Genomic DNA, 20452 nt, shown 5'->3' on the forward strand with positions numbered 1-20452 from the left:
TCTCTGCTGCCCCCTCCTTCAGGAAGAAGATTCCACAGTGTGGACTGATGAGATGAGTGTAGGGTGAGCCAGGACGGCCCTCCCTATTCAAATAAAACTCAAAAATCCCTCACAGTTTCCACACCCAAAACAATATCCCCTCAAGCCTGAGGGACATGAGGCCTTATGCCTATTCCTGAAAACAACAAGGGCTACTAATTAGTTGCTCCAGCCCCTATAATAAATTTAAAATTCTTATAAAAGTTAATTTTAAAATACAAGTTACAAAGTAAACAACTAGAAAGGATATAGATAGGTAATAAATGTATTTTTTGAGAAGTTAAAGGAAAAAGGAATGGTTTTTTTGGATGAGAAGGGATTTTGCAAAGAAGGCATTTGTCCTAAAGATTGTTTCAAATAGGAGGGATAAAAACAAGCCATCAAAGGGTTTAGTATGTCATACAAAGGTCTAAGTAAGTTTTAAAAGTGCATAATAAGAAACTTCAGTGTGTGATAAAGTTAAAGTTGAATATAATCTAAGATTGCCTAAAAGATTTTTAGGATCATGTCAAACTAAATCAAATCCTCTGTCTATGAAATAACAAGGTTATCTTAATATTGTTCTGCTCTGAGTAACATCTAAAAAAAAAACCGTTACAGAGAAAGATTTTATCAAAGAAATTATTTGTGTTTTCTGCTGATCTTGTCAAGCCTTTAAGTACTACTAAATCAGAGTTCATTTACATATTTGCTTATGTGTCTTAAATAACCACTTTGTAACGGTGTTATGTTATACTTTATCTAAATATGGTACAAACATTTAAAAGGTTAAAAGTGTCAATTTATATAAAATAATGAGCTAAAGCTCTCTTTTATCCAAGAGAGTTACATTTAAATCCTGACAGTCCCTGCCTCCCACAGGTCACCTACCTAGGTGCGGCCTTAAAGGGACAGACTCACTCCCTGAGTCATAAATGCAGCAACCCAATCTTCCGTTTCCCAACCCCCATACCATATTTATGCAAAATATACTGCAATTTTAACTGAGATTAATTTAAGTCCATGTTCTTCAACATCAATTATGACTTTATCTACTGGTCTTTCATACAGACATTATTCAGAAAACTCCTTTCTCTTCCTACTTTGCTAAGAATTTTATCAGCTGTGAATTTTGGATATATATTATATACTTTTACTATGTCTATTTTAGTGATCATATGCTCTCTGTTTTAGTTTGTTGACATGGCTAATTAAATTGATTGATTATTGTACACAAAATGAATCTTCAATTCTTTGGACAAACACCATATGGTTATCCTGACTTATGTATTTACATACTAAAGGGTTTAATTAGTAAGTTTTTGTTAATAATTATTGAAACTCTATTCACAAAAGATACTAGTTTGTGGGTTCCAGTAATATCGACTTCATAGAATGTGCTTATAAGAATTCACGTATCTTAAGTTTTCTGGAAACATTATTTCTTCCTTAAATATTTAGAATACAATGACAAAATAATCAGGGGCCTAAAGTTTCCTTTGTGGGAAACTATAAATACAATTTAAAAGATATAGTGCTCTTCAGTCATCTGTTAATTTAGAGAAATTTTTACATATTGAATGTGCATTGGGAAATTGTGTCTCTCAAGAAATTTTTCTACTTCATCTGAGTTGTTAAATTTATTGCTATAAGGCTGTTCATAGTATTCTTTTTCTATTCTTTTAATAGCTTGTGGAATTTGCATTAATGTACTTTTTTCATTCTTGATATTTACAGTTGTGTCTTTTCATTTTGTTCTGTTTCTGGTTTGGTCTGAATCAAAGTTTATGGATTTTATTGATTGACTCTTAGAATAGCATTTGGTTACACTGATTTTCGTTATTGTTTTGTTATTTTTTTATTTCATTGATTTTTGCCCTTATTTGTGCTCTCTAAGCTGATTTCATTTTGTTCTTCTAATTTCTTTTAAAAAAACTCAGAACTCTGATTTAAGAGGGTTTTTTTTCTAATACTTTTAGTGGTTATAATTTCCCTTAATCACTACATTAGTTCAATGCCATAAATTTTGACGTGCTGTATTTGAAATTCATCCAGTTAAAAACATTTGTTTTTCTCCTTTCAAATCCCTGTCAGGTTAAAGTTTATTATTTAGTTTTCAAATACCTCTGGACTTCCCAAATATTTTTCTGATATTGATTTATAATTGAATGCTCTATAGTCAGAAGAGGACATACTTGGTATCACTTCACTCTTTTCAAGTTTTTGACACTAACTGTATTGCCCAGAATATGTCTATCTTGATAAATTCTCTCTACTCATTTGAAAATATTGTATAGGAATATACATATTTGTAGATAAAATCACACAAATAAAACAGGAATATAAAACTCTTGGCTCTTAAGCTTTTTGAATGAAACTGATATTCCACATAAACATAGAATTAGTATACATAAAATAGACGTGAAAAAATAAAATCAGATAAAAAGATGTACAAAGAGACAGTTGGAAATAAATTAGTTTACCTCAATACAATCACACATTTTTTGTTCAAAACAAAAAAGAGAGATTTGAAGGGATTAATAAGATTAATATAACCGAAGGAAATAATTTTATTCCACTTAATTATCATTCTAAACATTTTTTTAAAGTTTAAATGACAGAAAAATAATATAGTTATTAACATAATCTTATGGCATAAATAACAGAAATCACAATAATTTTATGTCTGCTAAACCTTATGTTGAGGATATATATGTGTATATGTATAAGTGTATAGAGTTGAAATTATAGACTTATGTGGTGACTTTTCAGATAACAATTATAGAAAACCATATGTTGCATAGCTGCAAAATAAAATTAGCACAAGTCTATTTACACCTAAAATTATGATATGAAATATGAGGAAGAAAACTCCATATTTACCTTTAGTATAAACATACAAATAATTGTACAACTAGCATGGCAAATTATAGATATTGTGTTTAAGTGATAGATCTCAATACATTGTTTCAGAAATGAAATAAATTATCATTCTTTCCACTTCTCTTTTTTTAAGTTATATTCAACTTTGTTAAATGATGTCTTTAAATAAAAAGGAAGGAAAGACTAGTGGTATAATAATAATGTCTAAAATTTAAAAAGCAGGACAGCTTGTGACCTGGTGAGGGCTACAACAAATTTAGTTAGCTTTATTGTTTAGTTTTGTTCAACTATGGAAAGAGTCCAGGCTCAAAATATCAACTAATGAAAGGATTTTTTGTTTATTAATTTCCTCTTCTTTAAGAACAGTGTTCAAAATTTTATTCAAAAAAGAGGCTGATAGCTCCTTGGAGGCTGCATATTGAAGAATAAAAGTTACTATTAAGTAACATTTTCTTGACTGCAAAAGGATTTTTGAGACTAGAATAGGAGTTACCATGGGCACAATATTCACAAAAAGAGTATGATAGCTCTCTGGGTGCTGCATACAGGGAAATAAACATTGTTATTAAACAACATTTTATTAAATGTTTAAGAATTTTTGAGAATAGAATATGAATTACCATGAGTACAATATTTGATACACATTCTGAATTTTGAAGTGGAACCTAATGATCATGAAAATGCCTTTAAATATTATTTAGGACTTCTGGTTTTAATCCTGATTTGCAAAGAGCTTGAAAATTGTATTCTCTTCTTATTAGAATCAAACAGAACAAAATGAAACTTTTCACTTGCTTGGACCCATCAAAAATGAGGTGGAAAAGTATACTGACACCCCAAAATCCAGAGAATCATGTGGACAGAAAAACAGCAGCAGAAATCATAATACAGAGAGAAAAGCAGAAGGAACTATAGATTGATAAGAATGAACAAATAATCACTTTGACAAATTACTGAAGGTGAATAAATAATAGTTTCAGAGGGGAAAACATTTTGTGGTTACAGATTTGGGATATTAAACCTCAATTTCCCAGGCTTAAGTCCCAAAAACTTTAGTAAGTTTTAATAAGGATGAACAAAGATAAACTTTCCTTGTTTTCCTGATGGGAAAGAGAAAGTAACCATTTTGAAACAGACTTCTACATTAGCCTACTTATCCAGGCTAACAGACATTATCACATCTCCCTGACCAGCAATCCCTAGTACTTCTAGCTCACTTAATGCGGAATAGGGGAAAAGCTTAAGCCTGGTCCATGAAGATCATTATCCCCTAAAAATCATTGCCATTAAAAGAATAAGAGAAATCATAAAACTATAGGAATAAGAGTATAAAAATATAAGAATAAATATAACCATAAAATTATCAGATTCTTCCTCTTCCCCATGTCATACCATCTCATCAGTGAGTCTCTAAGAAATTATAAGTCTCCAAGAAATAATAAATAATATGAACAATCCAAACACATGTTCTCTGAGGAGCAGCATGTGGGGAGGGGAGAAACAAAAAAAGAGAGACTGTGATTGTAACTAAGTGATAGAGTGCTTGAGAACATACATAAGGCCATGGATTTGATCTTTAACACCACAGGGAAAAAATAAAAATAATAAAAAATTTTTGAAATAAGAATACGAGAAATTTGAAACCTCTGTCATCAACAGCTGCAGAAAAGCATTGAACACAGTTAGACTCCTAAAAACATTAAAAATAGTGTGACTCCTTGCAATATTAACATAAACTCTCACACTAAAGGCCTGATAAACTCAGTCATTATTATTCCAGGGATCACAACTGAGAATTTTCCAAATTTAATGACACATACTAATCCACACACCCAGAAAGTTCAGGAATAACACACAGGATAAATACGAAAAGATCTAAACCTAGTAATTCATATTCAAACTGCCAAAAACAAGTATAAAGATGAAATAGCTACATGGAATAAAACCACTCCACAAAGACCTGTTGAAACTATTCCAGGAATCAGGGGAGAGGAGATGAAGGGGACCAGTGGAAGGGGTGGGTCAAGTATGATATATTTAATACATTGGAAGAACCTTTGTAAATGCCACAATGTACCCCCACTCAGCACAACAATAAAGGAAAAAAAAAGAGTGCTACAAGGTTATAATATTCATAATGAGCTAGGTATTGTAGCATGCAGATAAGTTAAATGAATGGGAGAAATGTTCTAAGAACAGGAGAACACACTTTGTTATAAAGTATCTGCACTATACACTGGAAATGAATAAAAGTAAGTTAGACTTTCAAATTTGTCTTAAAAGACTGTGAAATATAAGTGTAACGACAGTAAGTGTGCAACATACAACACATTTGCAACAAAATTGATGTTCTTGCATCTAAAACAGAACATAGAATGACTACTTATCAATATATATTTTGAAATCTAGGGAAAACACTAAAGTGTTTTAAGAAAAAACAATTTTTGTGCTAAGAGAAGAAAAATATATTATTAAATATAATTATATAAAATTCTCAAGTAATAACAGAAGGATCGAGAAAAAGAGCAGAACAAGACAAAGAATCAGAGGATCAGTGTAACCCATAGAAAATGGTTTCAATGCATGTACTAATCCAACTATACCAATAGTTGCTTTAAATAAAAGAGTCTAAATCAAATAAATGATGATCATCAGAATGGACAAAGGTACAAGACCCATCTATGTGTTATATACTAACTTTAAGAAACCCACTTTAAATATAACAATACTCAGGTTAAAAGAAAGGGTGAAGATACACTATACTAAGAGTAATCAAAAGAAAACTAGAGTAGCAAAATTAATTTCAATCAAAACAGACTTTAGGAGATATATAAGAATATATATAGGGAGAGCTGTCATATAATGATAATGTAGCAAATTTTTGTAAACACAGTAATCCTTTATACACATATGCATTAACAAAACAGTATCAAAATACATGAGGTAAAAATATAGAACTTCAAAGACATGCAGACAAATGTGGTATGGAGTTGGATCCTTAAGACTCTTTGTACAGTAACTGATAATTGAGCAGGCAGAAATCAGTATAGTTATAGTTGATCTACACAATAAAATTCAAAACACAATAGAAATAAGAGTATGACCCAACTAAGATATTAAAAATAGTGGAGTGGAATGGGAATCCCAGATTCAAGATGTAAGTAGCTCAGGGCAAAACCTTTTTCCCCAGAGACATTTCTATTAAGCACTCAAATTAGCAAATACAATATTCAAAGACTGGAGATTAAATGACTTACAAAAAAGAGAAATATTTATTCAAAAAAATCAATGGAAATTTGGTTAGAGTATTAGTAGGTAAAATGAAAGTAAAATGGTTCTCTCAAAAATATTTGAGTCAAACCATGCTGCTTCCATAATTGGCCCAAGCCATCACCATATACCATATAATCTGTGTAATAAAATGAGTCAGCACTCTAATTGGCCAGCCACATAAGTAGCATGAGCCACAGCCTAATCACTAAGTGGCCTGAGTTGCTTAGTTGGTCTCAAATACTACAGAACTTGGGTATGCGTTCCAGGGACTCCAAGCCACTATTAGGCCCAAAGATGTGCCACCACTGCTGAAGAGACAACCAATATACTCCACATTTCTGAGGCCACCAACTCCATTTTTGGAGTGGCCAGACAGCAGCTTCCTCACCCCTACCTATAAAGGGACATAATAATTCTCTAGCAACAAATCTCAAAGAAAACAACATTAATGCAATTCCTGATAAGGGATTCCCTAAGAATGATTTTAAGGAAACTGAATAAAATTCATGATAACATAGCCAGATAATTCAATGGAATTAAGAAACAGTTCGTGATATGAATGAAAACTACTGCAAAGAGATGATGATCTTGAGAAAGAATCAAACACAAATCTTGGAAATGAAGAAGAAGTCAAATAAAAATATAGTTTAAAGCTTCAATGGTAGATTTGATCAAGAAGAAAAGAAGTCTGAACTTGAAAACAGGTCTTTTGACATATCCTAGTCATAAGAAAAAATAAAAAATGAAGACAATGTCTAAGAACTTTGGGACATCATTAAATAAACAAATAGTCTCACTTTGGAGTAACCTGGAGGGAAAGAGAAGGGGTCAGGCACAGGAAACCTACTCAATTATATAAAAGCCAAACACTTAACCTAATTTTGGGAAAGATACAGACATTCACAGCCAGAATGCCTATAGGACCTCAATAAACATGACCAGAAAAGAGTATCACCACAGCATACTATAGTACAACTGTTATATGTATAAGACAAAGAGAGAATTTTAAAAACAGCTATAGAAAAGTGCCAAATCACATTTAAGCATGTCCCCATCAAACTAACAACAGATTTCTTAGCAGAAACCTTATGGGCCAGAAGGGAATGGAATGACATATTCCAAGTCCAGTCCTGAAAGAAAATAACTACCATCCAAAACTACTATAATTTACAAGGAAGTATTTCAGAAATGAAGGAGAAATAAAGATGTTCCAACACAAACTAAAACACAGGAAATTCATCACCACCAGATCAGCTTTTAAAAGATGCTTAAGATAGTCCTATATTCAGAAGTGAAAGAAAGATAACCACTATTAGGAAAACATATAAAAGTACAAAATTTACTCTAAGAGTAGATATACAAAAGAGAAATAGAAAAGAATCACACTTTATCACAATAAATCACCAAACCACAAAGAGGAACAAGAAAAAGAAAGAAAAGAGCAAAGAGTATTTCAATCAAACAAGAAAATTAACAAAATTATAAAAGTAAGCTTTTGTCTACAATAATAACCTTGAATGTAAGTTGACTAAATTCCTCAATTAAAACATACAGACTATCTGAATAGATTAAAATTAAGATCCAAAACTATGCTATTCACAAAATACTCAAGTTACCAGTGAAGGGATAGAAAAAGATAGATATTCCATATACATAGACACACACACACACACACACACAAAAATAGGAGTAGCTATACTTATATGTGACAAAATAGACTTTAAAACAAAGAGTATAAGAAGAGACAAAGTCATAATACAATGAAATGGATCAATTAAAACACAAGTTAAGACAGTTGTAAATGTTTATATTCCTAATTCTAAAACACTCAATTTTATAAAACAAACATTATTAGATTGAAATAGAGTGATAGGCTGTACTATAATAATAGTGGAGAACTTCAACACTTTATTTTCATCCTGTCCACCCCAAAACAGATAAACAAACAAACAAAAATCCCAAAAAATCACCTAAACTAAGCTATACTATAGACTACGTGGATTTAACAGACATTTGCAGAACATTTCATCCAAAAGTTGGTGAGTACACATTCTTTTCATCTGCACCTGGAACTTTATATAGTTTTATATATATATATATATATATATATATATATATAAATATATTTGTCCACAGTATATGTTTTTACAAACCCACAAAAAAAAACCATGGAGACTGAACAACACACTTTTGGATGAATAGATGATTAAAGAAATTGAAAGGGAAAATTAAAAATTTCTCGAGAAAAACAAAAATGGAAGCACAACATACTAAAATTTAAGATACATAACAAAAGCAGTACTAAAAAAGGAAAATTTATGCAATAAGTGGCTATACCAAAAAAAAATTCAAATAAAAAACCTAAAAATGTATTTTAAGGACCCAGAAAAGCAAAAGCAAGCCAAACTCCAAATTAATATAAGAAACAAATGACAAAAAGCAGAACAGGAAGAAATAAGATAGAAACTATACAAAAAATTAATGAAATAAAAGGTAGTTTTTAGAAAATATAAACAAAATTGAAAAACTTTTAGCTAGACTTTCCAAAAACCACAGAGAGAATTCTCAAATAAATACAATCTCAAATTAAAATAAATAAAAAAGAGACATTATAAACAATATCATAGAAATACAAAAGATCATTAAGGACTATTATGAACAGAAATATATTAATTGAATGAAAAACCAAGGAGAAATGTATAAATTTCTGGGTACCCACACCAAAAGTAAACCATGAGGAAAAAAAGCCTTGAGTAAACAAAATAATCAGTAATAAGAATGAATTAGCAATAAAAGAGTCTCCCAACAAAGGAAAACCCTGGACCAGATGGCTTCACTGCTGAATTTACTAAATGCTTACAGAAGAGTAAGTGCCAATCCTTCACAAACTATTCCAAAGAATTGAAATGGAAGGAACTCTTTGAAATCAAGACAGGCATTGTCCTGATGCCAAAACCAGACAAAGATATAACAAAAAAAGAAAACTGTACATCAATACCAAACTATAGATCAATAACCATGATGATTAGAGATGAAAAATTTCAACACAAGATGAGCAAATAGAATCCAACAACAGATAAAAATTATTATTACCCACAATCAAGTCAGATTTATCCCAGGGATGCAAGATTGGTTCAACACACATAAATCACTAAACTTAATGCTACACATTCAACAGGATGAAGGGTAAAACTTATATGATCATCTCAATAAGCATAGAAAAGGCAGTCAATAAATTCAAAATTCATGATAAAAACCCTCAACATATTAGAAAAAGCACTGCACCTCAGCATAGTAAAGGATATATATGACAGACCTATAACCAACATCTAGAACAAGACATAGATCTCCACTCTCACTGCTCTTACCCAGTAAAATAATAGAAGTTTTAATCAGAGAAATTAGGCAAAAGACTGAAATAAAGAGTATACAAACAGAAGTAGAAGAAGTCAAATTAACCCTGTTTGCAGATGACATGATTCTGTACCGAGGGAAGCCTAAGTAGTCCACCAAAAGACTATTACAACTGATAAGCAAATTCAGTAAAGTTACAGGATGCAAAATCAACATGCAAAAATCAGTAGCATTTTTGTACACCAATAATTATTGAGAAAGAAGTCATGAAAGCAATTCTATTCACAATAGTTACCAAGATAGACCTAAGATTATAATAAGAACCAACAAATTAATCTCTACAATAAAACTTAAGAAACTTAAGAAGATAAAGAAATGGAATGCTTTCCTATGTTCATGAATTAGAAGAATGGACATTGTTAAAATATCATACTAACCTAGAGAAAAGGTTAGATCAAAAAGAATTAACCTTAGAAGGTAACACACACGCACAGGAAATTAATGTGAGTCAATGCCCTGTATAGCTATCCTTATCTCAACCAGCAAAAACCCTTGTTCCTTCCTATTATTGCTTATACTCTCTCTACAACAAAATTAGAGATAAGGGCAAAATAGTTTCTGCTGGGTATTGGGGGAGAGGGAGTGGGTGGAGTGGGTGGTAAGGGAGGGGGTGGGGGCAGAGAGGAGAAATGACCCAAGCCTTGTATGCACATATGAATAATAAAACAATTTAAAAAAAGAACCTCTGGACTGAGAGGAAAAAAAAGAGAAAAAAAGAAAAGCCTGACTTTGAATATCTGAAAAAAATAAAATAAATAAAATTTGTACTATCAAAAAAAAATCATACTAACCTAAGTGATTTATAGACTCACTGCAATGTCCATCAAAATATCAAAGACATTTTTCTGTAGTGGAAGACCTAATCCTAAAATTAATATAGAGCTAAGTATAGTGACTCACACCTATAATCTTAGATATTCAAGAGGTACAGATCCGGAAGATCACAGTTTGAGGCCAGCCCAGGTAAAAAGTTGGCAAGACTCCATCTGAACCAATTAATAAAGCATGGTGGACCATGCCTGCTATCTCAGCTACACAACACGCTTAAATAGGAGAATTACAGGCCAGACTTGACTGAGCATAAATGATGAAACTTTATTTTAAAAATACCTCAAACCAAAAAGACTTGGGATATGACTCAAGTGGTAGAGCACTTGCCTGGAAAGCATGAGGTCCTGAGTTCAAACCTGCATACCACAAAAAAAAATTAATAAAAAAGCAGAAACAAAAACTTGAAAAGCCAAGGTGATCGTAAATAAAAACAAAGCTGGAGGCCTCACAATACTGATTTCAAGATGCATTATAGATCCACAGTAAGCAAAACACATGGTACTGAGAAAAACAGACACATAGACCAATGGAAAAGAACAGAGATCCCAGAAATTAATTCACGCATCTACAACTAACTGTGTCTCAACAAAAGTACCCAAAAAAAGGACAGCCTCTTCAATAATGGTGTAAGAAACCAGATATCCACATGCAGAAAACTGAAACTTTGTTCTTATCTCACCAGTTACAAAAACTCAAAATATGTCAAAGATCAAAATGTAAGCATGAAATTTTAAAGCTATTAGGGGAAAACACTTCAAGACATCCGTATAGGCCATTATCTTTTGGACATGACCACAAAGAGGAAACAGAAGCAAGCCTAGACAGTAGGATTACATCAAACTAATAACTTCTGTGCAGCCAAAAACAATCCACCGAGTGACTGCCAGCATACAGAATGAGAGAAGATGCTAGACAACTCTTCATCTGACAAAGAATATACTGAATATATAAGGAACTTGAAAAACAATAAAAATAATTCAATTTTAAAACAAGCAACTGATCTAATAGACACTTTTCAAAAGAAGAAAAAAATGACCAAAAAGAAATTTAAAATGCTCAATCATTAGCCATCAGGGAATGGAAATGAAAATTATAAGGTACCATTTCACCACAGGAACAAAGGTTATTGTCAATAGTAGTAAGAAAGAAGGAGAAGGAAGAGAAGGGGAGGGGAATGAAGAAGAAGAAGAGGAGGATGAGGAGGACAAGGAAGTAGAGGAGGAGGAGGAGTGGGATGGGGAGGGGGAAGGAGGAGGAGGAGGAGGAAAGAGTAGAAAGAAAAATGCTGGTAAGGATGTGGAGATAAAAGAACTCTTATACATGTTGATGGGAATGTAAATTAATATAGCTATTGTGGTTAGCAGTATGAAGTTTGCTCAAAAACCTAAAAATAGATCAACCATATGATCTAGCCATCCTACTTCTGGGTATTTATCAAAAGTACATGAAATCAGCAAACCAAAGATACAGTGCACTCTCATATTTATTGTGCACTATTCATATCAGCTAAGAATACAGAGTCACCCTAGGTGTCCATCCAGGGATGAATGGATAAAAGAAATGTAGTATAAACACACAATATGATATTATTCAGCAAGCTACAAAAAGAGTGAAACCCTGTCATTTACAGCAAAATGAATCTAAATGGAGGACACTGTTAAGTGGAATAAGTCAGACACAGTAAAATAAGTACTAAATGTTCTTTCTCATGCATAGAAGCTAAGAAATAGTCAACCAGAATGTAAATAGTTGTTTCTAGAGGTTGAGAAAGCAGAAAGGACTGGATAACAGGCACCAAAACACAGTGAGATAGAAGGAATAACCTCCTTTGTTCTGCAGCATAGGGGATAACTGTAGTTTGCACTAATCTATTAAATGTTTTATAACTAACTGAGAAGCTCTAAATCTCTGACATAAAGAAATAATAAGCAGAGGGAAATGCCAATTACCCTGATTTGTCAATACATGCTGTATGCATGTGTTGAACTATCACACAGAGCCCCGTTAGTATGTACAATGAATGAATGTTAATTAAATATATATTAAAATAGCACATCTTCAAGGGAACACAGGCATATCTAGCATATAGACATTGAAGTCTAAAGTTCATAGAACCATTATGATGCTAAGTGAAATATCCCCAGTACAATTTGATAATGACTATTGTTTTTGACATCATAGGGGCACTTCTTCTTTACCTTCATAATAGAACTTGATTTAATTTACCACAAATTTTGGCAGGAATAGGCTATTAATAATAACCTATATCCTTGATTATGGCTTTGCCTAAGGAAACATATATTACAAAGATGAACCAACGGGTTTCTTTAGGATCTTTCTGCTAGAATAGTAAGCAGTCATGAAAAATATCTCTCTTTTGTCCAACATAAAATCTGACTTAAGTTAAAAAAATTAATATTCTTACTATTTAACCAGGTCTGAAAGAATTAAATGGACACAGAGAGAAAAGAGGTCAAAGGTAGAGAGACTGCTTCAGTTATATCATGAGCTCCTAAGATTGAAGAAGCTCTCAGTATTACAACATTTTCTCTTGGTTTAAAAATCTACTATGGTATTTTTAGAGGAGTGGATGAATAGATAGATATAGATAGAGAGATAGATGATAGTATAGACAGAAAGATAGATGATGGATGGATGGATAAATGATAGATGACAGTTAGATGATAGATGATAGATAGAGAGATAGAGAGATAGCTGTAGCATAAATATACATATTTGATATGATATCAAAGAGCATTATTTGAGTTGAAATTGAGGCAATGTATAAGTGAAAGTGTATTGAGATTCAGGGGTTATAAATGATTAAATCACAACAACTAGAGTTTCATCCTTGCATTATATACTAAGGGAAAGATGTAAATAAATGCTGATCTTATTCCTAAAACAAACTTCCTCCTTATTAGAAACATAAGAACATAATGTGACAAAGGATAATATATTTTAGAATATTTTTACGTGAAGAATATAGACTACTTAGAGTAGGAGCTCACTAGTGAAATTCATTGCCATCTCAATAAATATTTTGACAGTGTGAGTTTTAAGATTTGTGCAATAGCCCATGAGATTGATTGATGTACCATGGTTTGGTAAGCTATCTTCTCATTCAGTATATTTTGTTTGCTCTCCCTTGCCAACCTCAGCACTATTGACATTTGGCACTGCATAATCCTTCATTACAAGAAGACGTCCTGTGCGTTATAGGAAGTTCAGCCAGGCCTCCACATACAGATGCCATTAGCATAGTGTGCACCCTTGTTGCAACAAAAATATCTCCAACAATTGCTAAATGTTACTTGAGAACACATCACCCTTGGTTGAGAAACAGCTGTTTTATTAAAAATACATTTTCATTGTTTTCCTGGTTACAAAACTAATAAGCATTTATTGAAACAATTACTAACAGCACAGAACAATAAAGAAAATAAAAATCAATCAGCACTTTTTCTGGTTACTTCAAATATCTGATTACATTTCAGTGTATTTTGTCTGATATTAAATTTAGATCTCATACAAACATTTAAATTTGACATATTCAAATTTTCTTTCTGTATTCTTTATCACCATTTCCCCATGCCATTAAATATTCTTTTAAAATGTGATTTCCTGTAGCCCATACTGTCCAATTAGATGAGAAGAATCTTTCTTTTTTTTCTTGCTTGCTTGCTTGCTTGCTTTTCTTTTTTTTTTTTTTTTTAACCTTAGGAAATTCTCTTGAGACCAAGTCAAACTTTAGAGAAAGGATATAATGAGCCTTTTGTCTAATAAAAAAATGATTCTGAACAAATGTCTTTTTATCATTTGTTTAGTAAAGAATATATGAAGTGAACCTATTGGTTCTATAGTGATTCAATACATCCTTAGTCCTTCTCCCTTCTGATACTGATATTACTCTGTTAAGTAAATTTCATGTAAAAGTAATTCAAATCCAAAAACATTTAAGATTTTATTTATCTACTGGAAGAATCTATACTAGTTAAAAATAACTATGGTGTAACTTTCGAAAATTTGTAAGACTGTGCTAGGTGCTAGAGTTATAGCTTTATCACAACATTTAACCCCTACTTTTAATACGCTAAAAGGAGACTAGAAACATGTGTCTAGATAATTCAATGTACAATGTAATATGACAGGACCCAGTGAAGATATGCAAAATGCAGTGAAAATTAAAAAGTAAAAGTACAGTGGAAGAGATCAGAATAGTCCTAGTCGGGGAAGCAGTAGGTCTGGCTCCCCTAAAAAAAAGCCAGAATTCTGACATGCCAAGCAAATTAGGAAAGGGAGGCAATTCTGAGCAAGGAAATGACTTGAAACTGGATGAAGGACACTAAGTGGCAAGATCACAGGAAGTGAAAAGCTTGGAGCTCTAGATTACTAAGGTATGTGGGAATGAAAACGGAGAAAATAAATAAGCAGCAGCAAACAGGGGAATGGAAAGGAGCAGACATTAATGAGAAATACTCTTTTGGGGTACCATGCCTCACCTTTTACTCATATCATTTCATTGCTCACAACATCTCCAGGCTAACAATTATAAGAAAAGGACACATGGCCACCCAGCTACTAAATCGCAGAAATGGTCACACAGCAAAAAAAGGGTAGAGACAAGACTAAAACTGAGGGTTTACCCTATTGCCTTTAGATCATGCTGTGCCCCCTTTCAAATTGCCATATATACTATTTGTTATGTTAAATCCAAAAAAGGCTAAAAGTCCTCTTTCTCTTGGCCTAAACCACTTCTACAATGGGATGAGTTTCTTGAGGGCCAAAAAAGTATCTTTTTCATCTCTGTGAATTCAGTACTTGGGAACTACCCCAAATATTCACTGATAAAACCGAATACAAGCAGAGATGCTGACATGCTTACCAACCCCCCATAAAATACTGCCAATCTGCCTCTCTTTCAAAGAGATTACAGAAGTTGGGGAAATGCCTTTATTTGGTTTTTGGCACCATTTAAGCTCCTTGTGGATCCCAGCTTGTTAGAGGTCCTCAAACACAAAGAAATCTTGCTAATACATGTTGCACATGGGAGTGAGGGTGTTAAGTTTTCTTTAAATGTCAGACTTAAAATTGGATTGATTTTTGTACTAATAGTGTAATTTCCAGGTATTTGTTTTAATAACAAAAGGTACTTGAAATGACTACTATTCAGCAGTAAGTTTATAGCTAATTAGAAGAGCATCTCACTGATGCACACTAATGAGAGGAGAGCTATTACTGATCAGAGTGTGAAAGTTTCAAGGATAGCATCATAAAATGCAGTTTGCTTAGTTCTGTAAATATATGTTGTTTACTTTATTTACAACAGCCCATAGATTACTCAAGTGCATAATAATGCTAGTATATTAGGCAAAATAAAATCTCACTAACATGAGCCCTCACTGGAGTACTCTATTTACTATTAAATTTTATTAAGAACTGAGATGAAACAATCCTCTTTGGAGTAGGAATTACAGTGCCTGCTGATGTCCACTGAAGTGAATGAGGATGAGACAATACGAGAGACAGCATGTTCTCAAGGAAAGCCTGATGATCAGTGGCCATTGTGTGCTGACCTTGCCCTTACCACTCCCAGAGGTACTTCAGGTCACTTCACATAAATGGATAACAGAACAGCTAAATGTCCTGGAGTGAGTGCCGCAGTGTGTGAAGATACAAAGGCCACTCTTGGAATGGGAGTCTGAATGTAGGTTTTGTTGTTAGGACAGAAAACAGCCTCAGAGCCAGAGAGCCAAGCATAGCATCTATAATGAGATGTGAGTTTAAAAAGAAAGATGAGTCCACAGCATCTTGGGGCTGTAAACTGTAGTAGACAGACAGGAGCAAGTAACAGCAAGAACAAATATATTGGCTAAAACCCTAAACAGGACTATGTACATAAGGTGCAACTAAAACTGGAGAAGAAAAAGGAAAAAGATTTCTTTACAACCAAAACTATGGCCAAGGCATTAGCCAAAGCAAAAAGTAGGGGGATTCAATGGAGTAATTGTTTTTCAGTCTTTTTCTTTTTATGGTGAATGATCTGACTGAATCAATTAGAGGCTCTGGAAGTTTTAAAAATTCTGAAGTTCAAGTTGCTCAAGAAAACACTCAAATTAAAAAAAAAAAAGTGAGATGGGCACCACTGGCTCATGCCTGTAATCTCAGCTACTGGGGAGACAAAGATCATGAGGATCATGGAATGAGGCCCGTGAAGACTAAAAGTTCTTGAGACCCCATCTGAACCAATTGCTGAGCATGGTAGCACATTTCTATCATCCCAAGCTATTCAGGAGGCTGAGATCAGAGAATAATGGACCTGGCCAGCTGGGGGAAGAGTAGAGGGTTCTTGAGACCCTATCTTCATGGGAGAAAAAAGCTGGGCATAGTGGCACATGCCTGCCAGGGTGGTCTAACCAAAAAACAAGACCCTTTCTCCAAAAAATAACCAAAGCAAAAAATTCTGCAGCCATGGATCAAGCTGTAAAGTGTCTGCCTAGCAAGCGCAAAGTCCTGAGTTCAAACCCCACTACCACCAAAAAAAAGTGGACATAAGATTAGAATGTTTGCCTTTGCCATGTAATGTGTGTATTTAAGCATTTCTTACCTGTCCTATGTCACAAATAACTCAATTACTAAAAGTCTGGTCCACCGAAGAACACATCATCAACTCTGTTGAAGTCTAATGTTCCACAGCACAGTAGGGTAACAGGTTGGCAACAATTAATAGTACATTTAAAAATAGTAGGGAGGAGACGATAAATATTTGAGGTGAGGGATATTCTGATTTACGTGATCTGGTCATTGTACATTTATATATTATATACATACATAGCACAATGAATCCCCCCATAGCCATGTATACTTATGTATCAAAAACAAAATATATATGGCTACACATGGTAGTGTGCAACTGTAATCTTGAAAATATCCAACACAAAAAAGGACTAGGGGATGTGGCTCAAGTGGTAGAAAGCCTGCCTAGTAAACATGAGGCCCTGAGTCCAAACCCCAGTACTGCGAAAAGAAAAGGAAAAAAAAGGCAATCAAATCATTCCTATTGATAGTATTGTTAATAAACCATGAACTAAAAGTCATTTAGTAATGATATTACTAAAGGGGATAAAAATGTCCTTTGAGCAAATATTTTTATCCTATAGCACTATAATTTGGTAACACTAATTTAGAAAGATAAAGAAAAGAAGAATTAAATTAACTTCTCAAAGTCAGCCTACATAAGATACATCTGTATACCCACACATACAGTGACACTATTCACAATAGCCAAGCTCTGGGATCAGCTTAGGTATGTGTTAACAGATGAATGAATAAGAAAGATATGGTTTATTGATATATACATAGGATATTTACCAGACATTAAGAGGAACAAAATCATGCCGTTAGCTGGAAAGTGGATGGAGTTAGAAGTCATCATGCTAAATGAAATAAGCCAGATGCAGGAAGAGAAGTGTCACATATTTTCCCTCATATGTCCAAGCTGGAATTTAAAAAAGAGAAGAAGATGATCTGAACATAGTGGAGGATGACTAGCGAAGGGAAAATGGATTTTAAGGAGGGGAGAACATATGATTTTTGGTCTTCTGAGTCTGGCTAACCTCAAGGGGAGAATATATACGGTGTTAGATAGAAAATCCAAAACATGAAATCATTTAATGTCCCCACTCCAGAGGAATTAATACAGAAACCTTTAAGTGACAGAGGTCAGCAAGAGAAGGGGATCAGAAACCAGTGTAAAGATAAGTTAGAGATGAATCAACCTGGGTTGTAACACATTTGTACATGAAAGTAATGCTAGGACTCTCTCTGTATAGCTGTCCTTATCTCAACTAGCAAAAATGCTATGTCTTTCTTATTATTGCTTATTTCTACTCTTCAACGGAACTGGAGAAAAGTGCAGAACAGGTTCTGCCTGGAAGGGAGGGGGAGGAGACAGACGGTGGGGGTAGGGGCAGGAGGGAGAAATGACCCAAACAAAGTATGCATATGTGAATAAATGAATAATAAAAAAGAAAACAAAAAAAGGAGAAAGAAAGGTAAAAGAGTACAGCTGTATGCACATATAGAAATGTTACAGTGAAATCCATAAATATGTGTAATTAACATGCATCAATAGCTATAATAATTTTTTAAAAGGAAAAAATTAGTTTCCACTCAGACTGGCTTTGTTTGTCCAGTTATCAAAAATGCTGAAAGCCCTTGATATTTTCAGAACAACATCAGTGAACAATCTACTTACAAATTCCATTGTGCTTTTTCCCTCCTCCCCAAGCCCACTGACATCTGGTGTTCATACATTTATTCCATTAGTAAGTATTGAGTCCTGTGGGCTACAAATACAGTCTATGGCTTCATGAAGTTTACTGACTAGTACACGGAGTGATAATAAGGAATGAATGAGCAGTTAAACATCGAATCACAAACATTGGGAATTATTTTGAAATAAAGTGCAAGAAATGTGCTAAGTAAAAAGAAGGCCGAATCCATACTGGAATAACAAACAGAGTGGCTGAAAAGCACGTAAGGTTGTAAAAACTCGGAACTTTGTAGGGCAAAGTGATTATTATTGATTGTGTTCTGACTTCAATGGCAACTGATGAGAATATTTCAAGTGGAAAAGAATTTTGAGTGGGAAATTTTCAAATCATCACTCTAGCTGCTGAGTAGAAAAGCGGAAGTAGACAGGAGGAGAGGACAGGGTGAGAACCTGAGTGGAGACTCTGCAATAATCCCAGGACCATGGCAGTGAACAGGAGGTATGTGTAGGCCCCCATACTCAAATTTTTCATGCAGAGTTGGCAGGAATTGCGTGTGGTGTCCAGGGAGAACCAGGAATCAAGGCTGACAGTCTGGTCCCGCTGCTGTGGTATCAGCCTGGGCTGTTCCTCCTAAGTCATTGATAGATATCCCATTCTCTCTTCAACTGTCATGCTTACTCGAGCAATTAGGAGTCCTGCTTTCTTCCCTCAGAAATCTCCTCACATATTCAATCTAGTTAATTATGCTTACACTAAAAAACTTAGTGATATGGTAAGTTTTTCCTCCAATTTTAGAAGTAGCATTCCAAGAATTAACCTGAAGAAAAGGCATTATAAGGAGCTAATGGGTAGGTATTTTACACCATTAATTGTATTTGGATCCAGCTCATGCCATAGTGTTCTGGACATTGAAAGCTATGATGAGTGTTATCACAGACATGTTTTGTAGATTAATCCATACCATGGATGTGATCTTTTCCATCTGCTTTCTTCTCAGCATTCTGAGATCAGGTCCCATTGTTTGACAAAAGATCCCTACCTATAGTTGTCTATACTCGCCTATCTTTTCTAATATATGCTTATAATGCTATAAATTTCTCCCTAAACACTGCTTTCACTGTAGCCTGCAAACTGTATTTGCATTTTCATTCAGTTTAAAATAGTTTTTAATTTCTCTTGAGACTACTTTGACCCATGTATTTTTTAGAAATATGTTACTTTACTGTGAATACCTAAAGATTTTCCATTTATCTTTCTGTGGTTGGTTTCTAGTTTAATTTCATTGTGTTCTACATGGTTACTTTGTATGATTTACTTCCTTCAAATTTGTTAAAGTGTGGTTTGTTGCCCAGAAAGTGATCTATCTTATTGACTATATCATGAAACCTAGAGAAGAATATATACTCTGCTATTATTGAATTAAAGATTATGTCAGTGTCCATCAGATCCAATTGATTGATAGCAATGCTCAGATCAACTATATTTTTTATTTTTTGGTTTGCTGGATCTAACAGTTACTGAAAGAGAGTTTGTTGCTACAGTTTTGGGTAAGTGTCCCCCAGAGACCCATATGCTAATGGATTTGTCACCAGCCTGTGATACTCTTGAAAGATGGAAGAATCTAGAAGGTGGAATCTAGTGGAAGGATGTTAAGACAGTGAGGGCAAATCCTTGGAGGGAATATTGGGACCCTGGCTCCTTCCTTTCTCTCTTCACTTTTTGGCCACTAGTAGGTGAACAGGACACCTTTCCTACAT

The sequence above is a fragment of the Castor canadensis genome, chromosome 1, assembly GCF_047511655.1.
Source record: "Castor canadensis chromosome 1, mCasCan1.hap1v2, whole genome shotgun sequence".
Taxonomy (NCBI): domain Eukaryota; kingdom Metazoa; phylum Chordata; class Mammalia; order Rodentia; family Castoridae; genus Castor; species Castor canadensis.